General features: G+C 48.7%; 1 protein-coding gene across 1 annotated transcript in view; it reads right to left on the reverse strand.

The window, feature by feature from the left end:
* Positions 1-5,930, reverse strand: part of LOC141258738 (fucolectin-like) — a 48,003-nt gene extending 42,073 nt beyond the window's left edge. The window contains exon 1 of the mRNA XM_073673793.1: positions 5,915-5,930. The gene's annotated coding sequence lies outside the window, so the exon portion shown is untranslated. The remainder of the gene's footprint in view (positions 1-5,914) is intronic.
* Positions 5,931-17,902: the final 11,972 nt, after the last annotated feature.

Genomic DNA, 17,902 nt, shown 5'->3' on the forward strand with positions numbered 1-17,902 from the left:
TAGTCATCCATACAGAATAATGGGTCCCACATAGTCCTCCATACAGAATAATGGGCGATAAATAGTCCTCCATACAGTATAATGGCCCCACATAGTCCTCCATACAGTATAATGGGCCCCACATAGTCCTCCATACAGTATAATGGGCCCCACATAGTCATCCATACAGAATAATGGCCCCACATAGTCCTCCATACAGAATAATGGGCCCCACATAGTCCTCCATACAGTATAATGGCCCCACATAGTCCTCCATACAGTATAATGGGCCACACATAGTCCTCCATACACTATAATGGCCCCTCATAGTCCTCCATACAGTATAATGGGCCATAAAAAGTCCTCTATACACTTTAATGGCCCCACATAGTCCTCCATACAGTATAATGGGCCCCACATAGTGCCTCATACAGTATAATGGGTCGCACATAATCCTCCATACAGTATAATGGTCCCACATAGTCCTCCATACAGAATAATGTGCCCCACATAGACCTCCATACAGAATAATGGGCACCACATAGTCCTCCATACAGTATAATCGCCCCATATAGTCCTCCATACAGTATAATGGACCCCACATAGTCCTCCATACAGTATAATGGGCCCCACATAGTCCTCCATACAGAATAATGGCCCCACATAGTCCTCCATACAGTATAATGGTCCCACATAGTCCTCCATACAGTATAATGGGCCCCACATAGATCCCATATATTACTCCATACAGTATAATGAACCCCATATAATGCTCCATACAGAATAATGGGCCCCATATAATGCTCCATACAGAATAATTGGCCCCATATAATGCTCCATACAGAATAGTGGAACCATATAATGCTCAATACAGAATAGTGGAACCTATATAATGCTCTATACAGAATAATGGGCCCCATATAATGCTCCATACAGAATAATGGACCCATACAATGCTCCATACAGAATAATGGGCCCCACATAGCCCTCCATACAGAATAATGGTCCCACATAGTCCTCCATACAGAATAATAGACCCCACATAGTCCGCCATACAGTATAATGGACCCCACATAGTCCTCCATACAGTATAATGAGCCCCACATAGTCCTCCATACAGAATAATGGGTCCCATATATTGCTCCATACACTATAATGGGCCCGATATAATGCTCCATACAGAATGGACCCCATATAATGCTTCATACATTATGGGTCTCATATATTGCTCCATGCAGTATGGACCTTATACAGTATGTAGCTCCATACAGAATAATGGGGCCCATATAATTCTCCATGCAGAATGGCCCACATATAATGCTCCATACAGTACGGGCCCCATATATTGCTCCATACTTAAAAAAAATCAAATATTCACCTCTTCTTGCTGGCAGCCTACAGGTCTTGTCTCTTCAGCTTTGTTATGGATCCGGGTGGTGGAACCTCTGTGCTGCGGTGCAAGGAGGGACCAGAGGGGCGTAACTAGGTATCAACTCGGACTGACCAAGGTCGCACGGCGGCTCAATTGACTCCGTGAACCAGGGAAGGACCAAGCAGAAGGACCAGGTGCTACTTTGGACCAGTCCTTGTATGAGAGCAGGTGACTCCCACGGGTCAGAAGGCAGGGACTGACCGTTACAGCAGATGAGCACGGTTGGCAGGCTGACGGGTGATCCGGGTAGACGGACTGGCAGACACCACGGGTAACTGGCAGGAGCCTCCAGGTAGGCTGGCTGGTAGGCACGGCAGGTAACTGGTACGTTCTCTGGGCAGGCAAGCCTGGCCCATAGACAAACTGGCAGGTTTGGACCATAAGCAGACTGTCGGGCAGGACTGGTAGTCAGGCTGGCGGACTGGACTGGTAGTCAGGCTGGCGGACTGGACTGGTAGTCAGGCTGGCGGACTGGATTGGTAGTCAGGCTGGCGGACTGAACTGGTAGTCAGGCTGGCGGACTGGACTGGTAGTCAGGAGCGGGCTGGACTGGTAGTCAGACTAGCAGCGGGACCTGAGGGCTGAAGCAGAGTTAGAACACAGAGCTACAACCTTGCACGGGCACCTCCATTTTGGAGGAGGTGCCTTTTATATGGGAAGTCCTCCGGCCATTGGCCGGGGACTCCTTAGGACGGCGCGCGCGGCCCCTTTAAGAGGGAGGGAGCACGCGCGCGCCCTAAGCGCAGTGCCCGGGAAGCTGCGCGTGCTGGCAGCAAGAGAGCCGCAAGACGCTGGGCCAGGAGCGCGGCGGTAAGGGGGACGGCGTCTCTGCCTGTCAGGGGGCAGAGACGCCGATGCTACAAGCTGCTTCTGGCTCTGTGCACTTCTCAGAACAGAGGACTCTCTGTAGTGACGTCATCGCGCCCTCTGTCCTGAAACATCACAGGACGCGGAAGACGCCGGAGCTGCGCAGGAAGGGAGATGTAAGCATTGCAAGTGCTGAGGCCCTGAGGAAGCGGGAGGGCCCCTTGTAGGTGCTGGCATCGGGCTTCCCTGAGACTCAGGGCCCCATTGCGTGCTGGTGTACCCGACGGGCCCCCTTTGCTTGCTCAGGGCCCCAGCACTGATGCCGGCCCAGCTCCTATGGCTACTTTGCCAATGTCTAAATCCCCACCTTGAGAAAGAATTTTCTTTCTCTCTTCTTGCCATTTTGGGACCATCATTTTGCTGTTGATTTAAGTCCCATACTTCACTTTTTTCACTTTTTGAAGTAAAACAATACCTAGAAATGTGTCCTGGTTTATTACACGTGTAAGGGCGCTTGCACATTGCGCCTTTCTCTACATTCGTGGGTCGTGACTTATGTGCGATGGGGCCATAAACTATAAGGGTGCCGACGGGGCCATAGACTGTAATGGTGCCGTAGATCGAACATTTACTCTGTTGTGCATCATTTTTGGAAGACGCAGTCTACTACGCCAATGGGGCCATAGACTATAATGCTGCCGACAGAGCAAACATGCGCTCTGATGTGCATCGTTTGCAGCTGTGTGCCCCAACTGGAGGCAGAAATCCAGGTGCAGACTACTACATCTGATTTTCCACCTCCAGTAGGTGTGTACTTCCGGAAATGATGCATCAGAACATCCACAACACTTTTCAATATGACTAAGACATTCACATGTGACTGGTCTGCACTTTATAAAAGGTTCTGTAGATTTGCATCTGATTTAGAATGATCCACCAGATTAGTGACGAGGTAAGCAGTTCACTCCCCAGTGCCGTTCTGCTGCCTTTGTGTGACATGCAAAAGTAGTGCTGTTGCTTTAAAAGCATTCAGCAACTATTAGAAGTAACACAAGCACATGAGACAGGAAGTGTTGGGTTCCAGAAGCATCCAGCAACTAGAGGGGTTAACACAGTCACAGGAGAAGAGGAGTGTTTTAGCAGAGCCCCAGTGGGATTGTGGGGAAGTTGTTTACTGTCTGGCTTGAGCCGAAGAGAAAGGTGGTGTGTGTGTTCTGTATCTCACAGAAGCGCCCCTGCAAGTGAAAAGGATTCAAGTCAGGAGTGAAGCTGAGCACAGGTCAGGTAGAGTTCCTGAACTAGCAGAGTATTGTCAGGCAGAAAGATAAGGACTGGAAGAAATGGTGTCACAGGGATCATCTCCCTCAGCAAACCCTCCCCCCTCCTCCATCTCACTGTGCTGTAAAGAATGCTGTGTTCATTAATGTGCCTTTGCAGTAGAACTGTGCTGTTCTGTACTACTGGGAAGACTGTGAACTGCTGTGCTGCTAAGGAAACTGTACTGTTTGTCACTGGAGCCTGTTGCTCATAAGACTTAACCTGCACTGGCTGTGCAGCTCCTTATTAAATGCTACTGTTCTACTGTTTATGAGGACTCTTGTCAAGTGTGTCTGGTCAGCAAGTGAAACAAAGTACGTATCTCTGCCTGATGGACAATACCCCTGTGTGCCTGAGAGTAGCTGCAGCACAAGGTCTATGGTCACCCTGAGTAACGGTTCCCCCAGGATTCCAAAGAATTCATGTAACCTGTCTCGCCCCTATCTGAACCTAGCGGCGTGCATGTAGCATTCGTGGCCCGTACGGGGAATCCTGAGCAGGAATTAGCGTGCAGTCGGAGAAGAGGAAAAGTGTCTGGAAAAACACAGCAGCACAGCACCTCAACTCAACTCTGCTACACCAGTTAAAGGGGACCAGCCCTAAAGAAAAACTCACTAGCAGCAATGGATGTGGAAATACAAATGGACAGAATTAGTGAGCTGCTTCTTTAGTTAACCTGTGAAGAATTGAGAACAGTAGCAGAACATATAAAGATGTCAGTAGAAAAGATTTCCAAAGCACACAACCGCAGGCAACTGTTAGCTGCCATTAATGCAAAAATGGATGAGCTGGGGGAGAAAGAAGCTGAAGACGTCATGGGGACATTCCTCTAACAATGTTGAAGTTGGAAGATGGAGGGGCGGCACCAATTACCAAAAGTGGGAATCTCCGTCCACAGACTGAACTACAGGAATTGAAAGAACAATTCAAAGCCCTAACAACGGCCCTGCAGGAATCGACCAAAACCTCTGAATGGGTGATAGACTCAGACAGAACCTTTAACCTGCTCGGGTTAGATAAATCAAGGAGAAAGTCCTCTCTAACTCCACAAATCACCATAAGGAAACAATACAAGATCCTGGGACAGATTGGATAGTGTGAACAGAAAGAGACACTGTCTTATAGGAACTTGTTGCATCAGATCGGTGCAGGCTTACAGAAAGGCTACCAGTCAGATGAGATCATTGAGGGGGTGGTGAAAGCGATCAGCCCAGGACTGAACCTCCGTAGTATGCTAGAAATGAAAAGTCAATTGACCTTGCAACAGCTGAAGATGATTTTAAAAGGGCACTATAAAGAAGAGAGTACTTCAGAATTGTTCCACCGACTCATTAACCTCTCACAGAAAAATAATGAATCACCCCAAAGTTTCTTGTTCAGAGCAACTGAACTGAAGGATAGACTGTTGTTTGCATCCAGAGATGTAGAAGCGGAAGAGAAGTTTGATGCTGGACTTGTCCAGAAGAAGTTCTTGAGATCATTGGGCACGGGATTAATCAGCAAAGACATCAAGTTGCAGTTGAAGCAGTAACTAGAAGACCCTGGCATTCTGGACGAAGTCGTAATTGAAAAAAATGAATGAGGCCACTAGTTTGGAGTCAGAGAGCGAACAGAAGTTAAAGAAAGGCTCTGCTTCTAAAATCACCAAAATGAGTCAGATGAAGTTGGAGACCCCCGGTGGCCAGTCTGAAGATCATCATGGAGACCCTCCAGTGCCACCTCTGAGAGAGAACCTTAAATCACCAACAAAAGAGAGGACCGCCAGCGCTGACTGGGATGAAGTAATAGGAGAACCACGAGCCGAGTTGATTGAGGTGAGTTGATTCGTTCCAGGCCAGAACCAGTATCCCTCAGACCCAGGAGTGGGCTCCAAAACAGAAGATACTCGTCTTGTGAAGCGTGCAGTTCATCAAATCAGAGTACAGTGTGTGTCCACTGTCTAAGATGTGGTGAGGAAGGACATTATGCCAAGGAATGCAAAGGATCACGGTCGTTTGGGTTAAAAGACAGGAGGATGCCAGTGCGGGGCGACTGGTAACTGCGACACGGAGGAGGCCCCAGAAGCAAATCCAAAACTCACCAAACCCCATAAAGGCGCGTGAGGTAAAACGGCTGCGTCAGTACTATCCCCAAGCGTGTTCCCGTGTATAACAGCTGCAAGTGAGACAGGGGCATCAGTTACTTAATGCCCAGGGCGGAGGTCAAACAATGTTCTCCTGGGAGGAGGACTCCTCAGTCAATAAAGATCATCAGCCTAATCGGTGAAGGGTGCTTTATACAGTGCCAGCAAGATGGACTCCTGGTTAAAGCACTGTGGGACACAGGAGCCCAAGAGAGCCTTTTAAATGAAGAATGGAGAAGGCGCTACCTACCACATACCTGCCGTCAGTCACTAGAAGAACTCTTGGGACCAGTGGTACTCCACGGCAATGCCGTCAACCAGATTCCCTTTAAAAGCCTGCAGTGAAGGTTTGGGTGTGTCAGTGTTTGGATAGCTGGCAGCATATCAGGAAAGCTCTGCAAGTTTGTGTGAGGCTGAACACAGGCCTGTGAAGGCATCGCATCTGATGCCCCCTGAGTGACACGGCGTGGCTGTCTCCCACGGCAACAGGGTTATACAAACTGTGTGGATATCCCGGCTGCGATCCGGAGGACAGCTTTTGCTTTGAAGTGTGAGTTTTGCTGAATAAAGACGTTGGACTTTCCTTGGGTCACTGCCTCATTACTGCACTGTGTGAACACCGCCGCACTACAACCTCCCTTGACGTGGCGGTGCAGTAGTAAGGCGTTACGGTAAAGGGGCACAGTTAGCAAAATCTGACATAGAATCGGTCTTTCGCTTGTTGCCCGTTCATTCGTCGTGTTATCATCACCTTTTGGGTTGTAGTTCGGACAATAGGTACTTCGTAGATATGTGTCTTCCCATGGGATGCTCAATTTCTTGCTACTATTTTGAGGTCTTTTCGTCCTTTTTGGAATGGATGGTGTCACGGGGTCCTTCTCCAGCATCACACAATCAACAGAGCAAGAGAAAAGTGAACAATCCCAAGACCTTTATTATAGGCAATACTGAAAGGTCCATATACAATCCACCACACAGAGGATAAAATAGTCCAGAAACATGAATGCAGTCCAGTAACGGGATAAATGTCCCAAGAGATGAAAGTCCAACAATCCAGCAGACAGAGGATAAAATAGTCCAGAAACATGAATGCAGTCCAGTAACGGGATAAATGTCCTGGGAAATGAGAGTCCAACAATCCAGAAGACAGAGGATAAAATAGTCCATTACTTCTCCATATATATTCCTTCCAGAAGTATTTCCAAAGTCATCCAGGTTTCTCCCATTCTCTCTGACATGCTGTCCTCACGTCATTGTCCCACACAGCATCTGACCAGTGTCTCTCCTGGCTGTGATATGGGAGGTCCCATTGTTGGTCCTTCCATTGCTTTACAAAATCAACAAGCTGGTTCAATATGTCATTAGCATATTAGCATTATTCACTGACCCTGTGCAAGATAACAGTACAATAAGCTGTGGGAGCTGATATCAGATGATAAATAACAGCTATTCATCAATTATCAAATATCAACTCAACTTACAAGAGAAGTCAACATTAGAGGGACGCAGAGCAACAAGAGAACACTATGAAAATCAGTAAAATATAAATAGAGACAAAATGATACCCACATACCATATCACACCATCACAGATGGTACTGTTCGAGTCGGGCATCCCATCGGTTGTACACTGCTTAGACGATTTTCTCTTTATTGGCCCGGAGAACGACGACACGTGCGCTTACATGCTGCATGTGTTCCGCCGCTTGATGTTGCAGATAGGAGTGTCGATTGCGGATGAAAAAAACAAAGGTCCGGCTACACAACTTTCCTTTTATCGGGTATCGAATTAGACACGGTTTTTCGTTTCCCAAAAGAAAAGTTAGCAAAGTTAGCGTCACTTATTGATCAATTCATAGGGGCGAGGAAAGTCACGCTAAAACAGGTACAGTCCCTCTTGGGTCTGCTAGTCTTTGCTTCTAGGATAATTCCGGTGGGGCAAGTTTTTCTAGACGCCTGTTATTGGCAACTCGCGGCGTTGCGAGGTCCGAGCATTTCGTGAGAATTTCCAGAGCAATTAGGGAGGACTTGTTAGCTCGGCAGGAGTTCCTGCACTCTTTTGATGGCAGGTTAATTTGTCAAGAAGCCGAAGTGTCAAATGCTGAGTTGCGCTTGTTCACTGATGCGTCCGATCAGCGGGGTTTCGGCGTGATATTTGGTTTGCAGTGGTGCAGGGCCAAATGGCCACCCGCTTGGTACACTTCTAAAGTTCTGATGGATTCGATCCTGTTAGAGTTGTTTCCCATTGTGGTTGTGTTTGAAATTTGTGGAGAATCTCTGACGAACAGACGAATCCGATTTTGATCAGACAACCTAGCAGTCGTCAACATGGTCAATTCTCTATCATCTTATTCGCTCCCAGTGCAAGCAGTCCTCAGACATTTTGTGCTTCAGTGCCTCCAGCGTAATGTGTGGTTCAGAGCTAGACACGTAACAAGTATAGACAACTAGCTTTTACCCGCGGCTTCGCTCGCGTGGAATTTGGTCTGCCACATTAAGTTTCGTGACAGATCATTTTAATAGTAAAAAAAAATAATCTTAATAGTAAAAAAAAATAATCTTATTTAGTTACTCGTACATCCAAAATTTCAGATGTCTAACTTCAAAACTGACGGATTCCATACAATCTTTGAAGCCCTATAATATGAAGAGGGAAACTCTTGAGGGTGGAATTATCAAAATTCCTTTCTTAGTGCTCATTTAAGCTATAATAGAACCTATCTGCAAATTTCAAGATGCTAAGTTCAGTGGTTTCGGCTGTGCGTTGACCGCTAGGTGTGCCAGTCAATCAGGTTTACAGTTTTATATAATCTTCGCCTGTATGTTGTGTTTATAAAAAGTAGCCCTATGTCCTTCCCCAGGCTTGAAATTATCCATATCAAATTTCATCACAAACGGATTACTAAACACTGATTAATAAACAGGACGGACTGAAGTTACTTGCGTTTAGTATTGTTCGTGTTAGTAAAGAATTAGTATGTAATTGGAATAATGGACATCTGCAGGTAATTTATCTATGTGTTTTTACTGCAATATTCTCCTGTAAACTATGTTATTTGATTTCTTTCGTTCAGCGAAAATATGTAGATTTTGCGATTTAGAAACACGTGAGCAAGCTACGTATAGCTGACCGTGGGAAAAACAGGGCGCGCCTAAATGTATCCCCGCTACCTTCAAAGTTTGCCCTTGCGATTTATTGATGGTCATTGAAAATGCAACTTTAAGTGGGAACTGCAAACGTTTGAAATGAAAGGGTAAGTTATTGGGTATTATTGGGATGCGCGGTATAAGAATATTTTCACCCTTAGCTTCTCCAGTTAAAATTGTGGCCTTTACAATGTGCCTGCTTAGTTCAGTGACTCGCAATCTAGTGCCATTACATAATCTCGGGGCGTCCAAGTTGCGCATTAACAAAACGGGTATACCGACCTTTAATTCGAGCTTATGAGATGGGACCCCGGATAGCTCCAAAGAGTTAAGAAACTCCACGGGGTAGCTCGTACAGTCTTCAGATGACATGACTGTGTCGATGGAGTTGTAGGTTGTTGCATCGCTGGTTACTTGGTCCAAGATAATTTTATTGATTTTCGCAACTGTTTCATTTCTTGGTGCTAGTATAGTTCTTTCACATAGCCAAGTTTCATCGTGGATGTTTTGTTGCAAATTTGGAAAAACTTGAGCAATAAGTGCGTCTTCCGAATCCACAACATGACAAAATTGGTTAGTGAATAGAACCATACCTTCTTCGTCAGTTTCGATTCGACCTTCACCGATCTCGAGCAGTTTCTCAGCGTACGCGCCCGACTCTAGATCACTGAATAACTGGACACGCATGTTGGTGGTGAGGTGCAGCTTTTCAACATTGGTCCATAAATATGAGGATTTCAGACATGCGTTAATTTCGTCTGCTGCAGTGCCTCGCTCAATGACAGGCAAAGTTTGCCTAAAGTCCCCAGCCAATAAAACAACCACACCACCCATTATTGTTTGTTTACTGTGTAAGTCTTGTAGACAACGATCAAGAGCTTCGATGGCGCGTTTGTGTGACATTGTGCACTCGTCCCACACGATTAGTTTGCACTGTTGCAACAGGAGGCCACGGGCGCTGCTCTTGCTGATATTACACGATGGGGTTTCTTCGTTCACCAGATTAATTTAAAGACTGAATGTGCCGTCCGTCCACCGCTTAGCAATGTTGCAGCAATTCCAGAGGAAGCCACAGCTAATGCAACGTTATGACCGCTACGAATTTTTGCTAAAAGCAAATTAAGCAAGAAAGTTTTTCCTGTACCACCCGGGGCATCAAGGAAAAAAAGTCCGCCTTCACCATTCTCAACTCGTCCTACTATTTTGTGATAAATCTCTCTTTGATCAAGTAGCAAACGTGGCTCAGTTTTGCAAACGTGAGCGTCTAACTGGTTGGTATCATAGCTTAGCTCTTTTATCAACTCGTTCGACAGCTCTCCTCTACGCCGCGGTGAGGGTAGACCAAAATCGGACAATTTCTTTCCAGAAATTATTAATATTTTGTCCTCGATAAGCCCCAACGCCTCATTGAAACAGAGATCATCGTTAACGTGATCCATTCTTTCAAATCTGAGCATGATATCCTCTGATAACGCAGTTTTATACTTGTGCCAGAGTTGTAGAGGATTAGATAAACCGCAAGTGCATATCAATATGGCAAACAGCTCTCTTATTTGCGCCGGGGAGTGACATAGCACAGCCTCTTCTAAGGTGGTATCCCAGTGGTTATCATCTTCCAACAACCCCATCTTCTCACACACCTGCCGAAAAGTTGCAAGTTCTTGACCTTCAAATGTTTTTAACTCCAAGAAGTTGGTTGGACCCCTTATTACATTCAGCAGCATACGCAAGCAATAACATTCAAAATTGCTAACGTGCACCGTGTAAATGCGACCTAGAGCGTCTCCTGCCTTCACACCTGGCCAGCCATCAACAGGTGTTCCTTGTAAACGACGTTTCCATTGCTTCCGTGCCACATTCCAAGTATAGTAGTGAGGCACGTCAATGTAAAGTAATGTTTTTGCAAACGTATCACTTTGGCACAACAGGAAAAATGCAGTTAGTGTAGTTTTAGGTGGTGCTTCTAATCTCTAAAAACAGACAGCATAGCCAGAACAATAGACAGAATTTTTAGAAAATAGCAACAGGCAATGGTACTCACCAGCCAAGGTTTCAAGAAAAAATGCACACCAGGACACGGCCGGCCCCCTTTTGTTAGGAGGAGGTAACACAGGTGCAGAATGCTAATGAACAATCGCCCTCACTCACTCTCACTGGAGGGGCGACTACCCAGCATTAAAACTGCACACAGATGAAACTTGCAGTAGGGTGCAATTCACACACTCGCGGCACTGTGCCTAGCCAGCATCCTATTACACGCCCCTACTATTCGACTAGGCGGGATGCCCGGCACCCTATCCGTGCATCGCAGAGTTGTGAAGCCCCCACTCACAAGGTCACCATTACTGGGCCTGGCCGTGCCCTGGCAGATAAAAAAAGTGCAAAAAATATCATATGAGGTATTAGTTGATATTTTGGCCAAAATACGTAAGCTCGCAACCCATCGTCAAGGGTCCTCACGGTTTTGCTGTCTGTTTTTAATATTAGAGTAGGGACTCGCAAAACCGTGAGGACCCTTGACGATGGGTTGCGAGCTTACGTATTTTGGCCAAAATATCAACTAATACCTCATATGATATTTTTTGCACTTTTTTTATCTGCCAGGGCACGGCCAGGCCCAGTAATGGTGACCTTGTGAGTGGGGGCTTCACAACTCTGCGATGCACGGATAGGGTGCCGGGCATCCCGCCTAGTCGAATAGTAGGGGCGTGTAATAGGATGCTGGCTAGGCACAGTGCCGCGAGTGTGTGAATTGCACCCTACTGCAAGTTTCATCTGTGTGCAGTTTTAATGCTGGGTAGTCGCCCCTCCAGTGAGAGTGAGTGAGGGCGATTGTTCATTAGCATTCTGCACCTGTGTTACCTCCTCCTAACAAAAGGGGGCCGGCCGTGTCCTGGTGTGCATTTTTTCTTGAAACCTTGGCTGGTGAGTACCATTGCCTGTTGCTTCTAATCTCTCTCTAAAATTATTTTCCGTAAAGTAAACCCTCTCGCCATTGGGTAAATGAATCGCGAGATGAGTGACGGTTGGGGGTCTCTCGTGCAGAGGCAGACCTAAGATCCGCCACGCTGCTTCGTTACTACTAACATATCGGCCGGTTCTAAAGGTCTGCACCTCATCTCTTGGGTCAATGTTAACATTCCCTTGCTGGCGGATGTTAAACATAGCCTGGTCGCTACCCTTATTAATATATTTACAAATATATTTTATCGCCTGTACCGTATTACAGAACTCTACATTTAAATGAGAATTAAAATTTTTTGATAAGAGTGGAGAATATGGGACCACCCAGCTATTGTCCACCAATATTTCCTGTGTTCCTCTACGGGTTTTTATAATCGTCGTGCGTCCACCATTCTCTGGTGCTCTGCGCCTGTACAAAGGATAACCTTTGTCATTGGTTTGAGTATCTTTTAAAAGCTTCCTCGGATAATTTTTGGTACATTTTCCTTCCTTCATGCATGGCGATGAAGAATTGAATGTACCACATGGCCCGTGAATCATATTCTTTGTCACTGTATCATAGAGCTTTTGATCGGTTTCTGGGTTTGGTATCTCAGCACATATGATTTCGTCAATTTGGTTCGGATGCAATTTTTCCTTTAACCACAGCAGTAAGTGCACATGAGGCAAACCTCGCTTTTGCCACTCGATCGAGTACATGAAGCATTGCATATCACCAAATATGTTACCTTTTGTAAGTAGAGCTACCAACTTGTGTACTTTTATTCTAAATACTCGGGCTGTTAAGTCATGTCTGTCCGTTGAATTTTGACCAGCCATAAGCTCTTTGGTGATTTCTGGCCAAGCGGGGTTTCAAGTCATTGTAATAAATAAATCAGGCCTCCCATAATTACGTACGTATGTGAACGCATCTTGTGTGTATTCGTGTAGGTATCTCGGGCAATTTACAAATGATGACGGGAGAATCACCATCTGACCTAAGTTATTTGGATCCAAATCCGCATCATTTCTTATTGCATCTTGCAAGTGAATATAATTTTCTGCGCGCAGTTTTTTTTTGATTTAAAGAAATGAACCTTAAGCGCTCACTTTCCATCTTTACATACATGTCGACCAGAAACTGATGAAGTAGGAGCCTAACACTTAAGCATCAAATTAAAATCGCTGCGACGGACCATCAAGTGAAAGGCATAAAAGTCTTTGCAGGACACCTTTTTGCTTGGCATTGCTTGTTTGGTAATTGGATTTATCTGAGGAATATCAATGCTGTACCCCTCTTGTCCTTTCCAAAAAATTATTGGGTACTCGAGAGCTTCATAGAATCTATGTGTATCGAGAACCCTAGTGAGCATGCCATCGCGCGGCTGCACAACGATGTTCCGAGACATAGTTTGCTCACTACTAACTATTACAGCAGCTATTTCATTTGTAGTAGGGGCATTGAATCGTCTCTCATGTTGACCACGTGGTACACGGTCTGGGTGAATCACTACTTTGAAATGATCGTCATTGATCATTCTGTCTCTAGCCGTTTTAAATTCATGCACCAAAATGTTGTGGTCATGAAGTACTCGTTGTAATTTTTTAGCTATGTTTCTATCTACGCTTTGCATGCACTCAGTACGCCTGTTGATTTGTTCTTCTTCGTCACCTATGAAATAAACTTGTAAAAATTGTGGTTGCGAAATGGACGTAGGAATTAAAGAACCGATACGGTGGTATACTTGTCCTTGTATTGTAAAGGTCGGGCAAAACCCTGGCATTGAGACAATTTGATCTGCTCCAAAAGACGTCACATGAAAGCACATGTTGTATTTTCTTATATTATTTAGAAAAAGGCGAGATTCATCCGTTTCATTAGAGAAAAGCTCTTTTAAAGGTTGAACTGGCTCGTCTATATAAGGAAGAGCTACTTTCCCGCCCAAACAACACATACCTGCTGCTTCCTCTTTCCACTTAAGAGCTCCGCAATATTTGCAATCTATGGTCATTGCTTCTATTTTTATAAGCTTGTGAGTTTCATAATCAAGAGTCTCGTCATACTCAAATGCAGCTTTATTAAACAATATCCATGTATTTCTTGTAAATGTTTGACGTCGCTGTGCTGCCCTTTCAGCAACAGTGCGTCTGCGAGATTCGGCCATTTCATAAGTTTCAGTGGCTCTTTGGGACGCCATGTAAGTCGCTTGCTGCTGACGTCGAGCTTGGGACTGTTCTTGAGTTTCAGCAGCCCGTTGAGACGTCAGATACTCCGCATGCTGTTCACGTCGAGCTTGGGACTGTTCTGGAGTTTCAGCAGCCCGTTGAGACGCCAGATACTCCGCATGCTGTTCACATCGAGCTTGGGACTGTTCTTGAGTTTCAGCAGCCCGTTGAGACACCAGATACTCCGCATGCTGTTCACGTCGGGCTTGGGACTGTTCTTGAGTTTCAGCAGCCCGTTGAGACGCCAGATACTCCGCATGCTGTTCACGTCGGGCTTGGGACTGTTCTTGAGTTTCAGCAGCCCGTTGAGACGCCAGATACTCCGCATGCTGTTCACGTCGAGCTTGGGACTGTTCTGGAGTTACAGCAGCCCGTTGAGACACCAGATACTCCGCATGCTGTTCACGTCGGGCTTGGGACTGTTCTTGAGTTTCAGCAGCCCGTTGAGACGCCAGATACTCCGCATGCTGTTCATGTCGGGCTTGGGACTGTTCTTGAGTTTCAGCAGCCCGTTGAGACGCCAGATACTCCGCATGCTGTTCACGTCGGGCTTGGGACTGTTCTGGAGTTACAGCAGCCCGTTGAGACGCCAGATACTCCGCATGCTGTTCACGTCGGGCTTGGGACTGTTCTGGAGTTACAGCAGCCCGTTGAGACGCCAGATACTCCGCATGCTGTTCACGTCGGGCTTGGGACTGTTCTTGAGTTTCAGCAGCCCATTGAGACGCCAGATACTCCGCATGCTGTTCACGTCGGGCTTGGGACTGTTCTTGAGTTTCAGCAGCCCGTTGAGACGCCAAAAACTCCGCATTCCGTTCACGTCGAGCTTGGGATTGTTCTGGAGTCTCTGCAGCTCTATGTGCCGCACAACGCACGGCCTGCTCAAGCCTTCGTTGCTCGGCTTGTTGAGACGTCTCATCACGTCTAATTATTTTCATAGCTTGGTCTTTATTAGAGCTTTGCGAAATGTTAGACTTACGCTTTCGCGGCATTTTTATAAGTACTAATTACAAAATAGGTACTTAGTAAAGTTCAAACAAAATACTAAAACAATCTAATTAGTTATATTACGATCGCTGTACAGACGATATCAGTTGTATATGACTGGTCTATGAGGAGCAGCTGTGGCGCGGTTACCCATAGCCAGGGTCGGTCTGGGCTGGCGGGATACCGGGAAATTTCCCGGTGGGCCCCGCCCCCTGCTGCAGAGTAGAGGGGGGAGAAGAGAACAAAAAAAAATCCTGCGGTTTTAAGGGGCACAGGCCCTTTAAAAGCGCAGGCACAGTGTATGCAGGGACGCGCGCACGCAGCGTTCATTACCTGAACCACCGCGGCGCACGTCCCAGTGAATCAGCTGAAGCTGCGTGTCTCCCTTCGCCGGCTGGTGTATGACGTCATCGTCATGCGCCTGCTGTGAAGGAGGCGCGCAACTCAGGAGAAGGAGGACACCGCACGGGAGCGCAGGAAGGTAAGAGGTGTGTGTGTGTGTGTGTGTGTGTAATGGTCTGGACCCACTGGCTGGACACACAAGGCGGGGGCCAGCTGGACACACAAGGGGGGGCCCAGCTGGACACACAAGGGGGGGCCCAGCTGGACACACAAGGAGGGGCCCAGCTGGACACACAAGGGGGGGCCCAGCTGGACACACAAGGGGGGGCCCAGCTGGACGCACAAGGGGGGGCCCAGCTGGACACACAAGGGGGGGCCCAGCTGGACACACAAGGGGGGGCCCAGCTGGACACACAAGGGGGGACCCAGCTGGACACACAAGGGGGGGCCCAGCTGGACAGACACACAAGGGGGTAGCCTGGCTAGACACACAGGGGGGGAACCCTGGCTGGACACACAAGGGGCAACCCTGGCTGGACACACAAGGGGAGCCCAGCTGGACACACAAGGGGGTAGGCTGGTTGGACACACAAGTGGGGAGCCAACTGGACACAAAAGCGGTGGTCCTGGATGGACACACAAGGGGGGAACCCTGGCTGGACACACAAGGGGAGGCCCAGCTGGACACACAAGGGGGGAGCCGACTGGACACACAAGGTGGGGCCCTGGCTGTACACACAAGGGGGAACACTGGCTGGACACACAAGGGGGGGCCCAGCTGGACACACAAGGGGGGGCCCAACTGGACACACAAGGGGGGGCCCAGCTGGACACACAAGGGGGGGCCCAGCTGGACACACAAGGGGGGGCCCAGCTGGACAGACACACAAGGGGGTAGCCTGGCTGGACAGACACACAAGGGGGTAGCCTGGCTGGACAGACACACAAGGGGGTAGCCTGGCTGGACACACAAGGGGGTAGCCTGGCTGGACACACAAGGGGGTAGCCTGGATGGACACACAAGGGGGTAGCTGACTGGACACACAAGGGGGGAACCCTGGCTGGACACACAAGGGGGGAACCCTAGCTGGACACACAAGGGGGGAACCCTGGCTGGACACACAAGGGGGGAACCCTGGCTAGACACACAAGGGGGTAGCCTGGCTGGACACACGGGGGGAACCCTGGCTGGACACACAAGGGGCAACCCTGGCTGGACACACAAGGGGAGCCCAGCTGGACACACAAGGGGGGGCCCAGCTGGACAGACACACAAGGGGGTAGCCTGGCTGGACACACAAGGGGGTAGCCTGGCTGGACACACAAGGGGGTAGCCTGGCTGGACACACAAGGGGGTAGCCTGGATGGACACACAAGGGGGTAGCTGACTGGACACACAAGGGGGGAACCCTGGCTGGACACACAAGGGGGGAACCCTGGCTGGACACACAAGGGGGGAACCCTAGCTGGACACACAAGGGGGGAACCCTGGCTGGACACACAAGGGGGGAACCCTGGCTAGACACACAAGGGGGTAGCCTGGCTGGACACACGGGGGGAACCCTGGCTGGACACACAAGGGGCAACCCTGGCTGGACACACAAGGGGAGCCCAGCTGGACACACAAGGGGGGGCCCAGCTGGACAGACACACAAGAGGGTAGCCTGGCTGGACACACAAGGGGGTAGCCTGGCTGGACACACAAGGGGGTAGCCTGGCTGGACACACAAGGGGGGAACCCTGGCTGGACACACAAGGGGGAACCCTGGCTGGACACACAAGGGGGAACCCTGGTGGGACACACATGGGGGGAACCCTGGTGGGACACACAAGGGGGTAACCCTGGCTGGATACACAAGGGGGGAACCCTGGCTGGACACGCAAGGGGGAACCCTTGCTGGACACGCAAGGGGGGGCCCGGATGGACACACAAGGGGGAGGGGCCCTGGATGGACACACAAGGGGGGGAGCCCTGGCTGGACACACAATGGGGGGGAGCCCTGGCTGGACACACAAGGAGGAGCCCTGGCTGGAAACACAAGGGGGAGCCCTGGCTGGACACACAAGGGGGGACCATGGCTGGACCCAGGCAAAGGGGAGTGGGCAGGCTGGACACATGGAGGCCAGGATGGATATATTGGGGGCAGGATGGATATATGGGGGGGCAGGCTGGACTCATGGAGGCCAGGAAGGATATATGGGGGGGGGCAGGCTGGACGCATGGAGGCCAGGATGGATATATGGGGAGGCAGGCTGAACACATGGAGGCCAGGATGGATATATGGGGGGGGACAAGCTGGACACATGGGGGGCTAGGATGAATATGTGGGGGGGGCGGGCTCGATACACATGGGCTAGCATAAATATATGGAGGGGCACGCTGGATATATGGGAGATATCAGGATGGATATATGCAGGGGGTAAGGGCAGTATGGATATATGAGGGGGGAGGCTGGACACATGGAGGCCAGGATGGATATGTAGAGGGCAGGCTGGACACATGGAGGATATATGGGTGGGATATATGGGGGTGCAGGCTGGAAACATGGAGGCAAGGATGGATATGTGGGGGGGGCAGACAAGCCACATGAGGGGGCTAGG

This window comes from Phyllobates terribilis, unplaced genomic scaffold (genome assembly GCF_046119375.1).
Source record: "Phyllobates terribilis strain yellow unplaced genomic scaffold, ASM4611937v1 Scaffold_3__8_contigs__length_932513732, whole genome shotgun sequence".
Lineage (NCBI taxonomy): Eukaryota > Metazoa > Chordata > Amphibia > Anura > Dendrobatidae > Phyllobates > Phyllobates terribilis.